Source organism: Arachis hypogaea, chromosome 15, assembly GCF_003086295.3.
Source record: "Arachis hypogaea cultivar Tifrunner chromosome 15, arahy.Tifrunner.gnm2.J5K5, whole genome shotgun sequence".
In the NCBI taxonomy this organism is placed as follows: Eukaryota; Viridiplantae; Streptophyta; class Magnoliopsida; order Fabales; family Fabaceae; genus Arachis; species Arachis hypogaea.
Genome location: NC_092050.1, coordinates 50,244,277 through 50,246,535, shown reverse-complemented (window position 1 = coordinate 50,246,535; position 2,259 = coordinate 50,244,277). Strand labels below are relative to the sequence as shown.

The window sequence follows — 2,259 nt, the reverse complement described above, 5'->3', positions numbered from 1 at the left end:
ACATCAATCACAGCTTTTGCTGTGGCTAGGAAGGGTCTTCCAAGGATGATGGATTCATCCTTATCCTTCCCAGTGTCTAGGATTATGAAATCGGCAGGGATGTAAAGGCCTTCAACCTTTACTAACACATCCTCTACTTGTCCATAAGCCTATTTTCTTGAGTTGTCTGCCATCTCCAATGAGATTCTGGCAGCTTGCACCTCAAAGATCCCAAGTTTCTCCATTACAGAGAGTGGCATTAAGTTTATACCTGACCCTAGGTCACACAGAGCCTTCTCAAAGGTCATGGTGCCTATGTTACAGGGAATTAGGAATTTACCAGGATCCTGTTTCTTTTGACGTAGAGTTTGTTGATCCAAGGCATTTAGTTCCTTGATGAGCAATGAAGGTTTATCCTCCCAAGTCTCATTGCCAAATAATTTGGCATTCAGCTTCATGATTGCTCCTAAATATTGAGCAACTTGCTCTTCAGCAATGTCTTCATCTTCTTCAGAAGATGAATAGTCATCAGAGCTCATGAATGGTAAAAGGAGGTTCAATGAAATCTCTATGGTCTCTAGATGAGCCTCAGATTCCTTTGGTTCCTCAAAGGGAAACTCCTTATAGGTCAATGGACGTCCCAGGAGGTCTTCCTCACTAGGATTCACGTCCTTCTCCTCCTCTCTGGGTTCGGCCACACTAAGTAAGGTAATGGCCTTGCACTCTCTTTTTGGATTCTCTTCTGTATTGCTTGGGAGAGTACTAGGAGAAGTTTCAGTGACTCTTTTACTCAGCTGGCCCACTTGTGCCTCCAAATTTCTAATGGAGGACCTTGTTTCATTCATGAAACTCAGAGTGGTCTTAGATAGATCAGAGACTATATTTGCTAAGCTAGATGGATTATGCTCAGAATTCTCTGTCTGTTGCTGAGTGGATGATGGAAAAGGCTTGCTATTGCTAAACCTGTTTCTTCCACCATTATTAAAGCCTTGTTGAGGCTTTTGTTGATCCTTCCATGAGAAATTTGGATGATTTCTCCATGAGGGATTATAGGTGTTTCCATAGGGTTCACCCATGTAATTCACCTCTGCTATTGCATGGTTCTAAGGATCATAAGCTTCTTCTTCAGAAGAGGCCTCTTTAGTACTGTTGGATGATTCCTTCAATCCATTCAGACTCTGAGAGATCATATTGACTTGCTGAGTCAATATTTTATTCTGAGCCAATATGGCATTCAGAGTATCAACTTCAAGAACTCCCTTCCTTTGAGGCGTCCCATTATTCACAGGATTCCTTTCAGAAGTGTACATGAACTGGTTATTTGCAACCATGTCAATGAGTTCTTGAGCTTCTGCAGGCATTTTCTTTAGGTGAATGGATCCACCTGCAGAATGGTCCAATGACATCTTAGATAATTTAGACAGACCATCATAGAATATATCCAGGATGGTCCATTTGGAAAGCATGTCAGAAGGACACTTTTTGGTTAGTTCCTTGTATCTCTCCCAAGCTTCATAGAGGGATTCACCTTCCTTCTGTTTGAAGGTTTGAACATCCACTCTAAGCTTGCTAAGCTTTTGAGGAGGAAAGAACTTGGCTAAGAAAGCCATGACCAGCTTATCCCAAGAGTTCAGGCTATCTTTAGGTTGAGAGTCTGACCATATTCTAGCTCTGTCTCTTACAGCAAACGGGAAAAGCATAAGCCTGTAGACTTCGGGATCAACCCCATTGGTCTTAATAGTATCACAGATCTGCAAGAATTCAGTTAAGAACTGAAAAGGATCTTCTGATGGAAGTTTATAAAAATTGCAGTTCTGTTGCATCAGAGAAACTAATTGAGATTTTAGCTCAAAGTTGTTTGCTCCAATGGCAGGGATTGAGATGCTTCTTCCATGTAAATTGGAATTTGGTGCAGTAAAGTCACCAAGCATCTTCCTTGCATTGTTATTATTTTCGGCCATGTCTCCTTCTTTTTCGAAAATTTCTGTCAGATTTTCTCCAGAGAGTTGTGCTTTAGCTTCCCCCAGCTTCCTCTTCAGAGTCCTTTCAGGTTCAGGATCAGCTTCAACAAGAATGTTCTTATCCTTGTTCCTGCTCATATGAAAAAGAAGAGAACAGAAAATATAGAATCCTCTATGTCACAGTATAGAGATTCCTTATGTAAGTATAAGAAGAGAATAATGGAGGAAGGAAAAGATAAGAATCCAAACACAAGGGAGAGGAATGAGTTTGAATTCTTGGGTGAAAGAGGGGTGTTAGTAGATGAATAAATAAACAGAA

At 40.9% G+C, this 2,259-nt stretch overlaps 1 non-coding gene across 1 annotated transcript; it reads left to right on the top strand.

Moving 5' to 3' along the window:
- Nucleotides 1-1,439: 1,439 nt before the first annotated feature.
- On the top strand, nucleotides 1,440-1,547 carry LOC112752651 (small nucleolar RNA R71). The gene has a single exon (XR_003177077.1). It is a non-coding gene; the product is annotated as a small nucleolar RNA R71 (small nucleolar RNA).
- The last annotated feature ends 712 nt before the right edge of the window (nucleotides 1,548-2,259 follow it).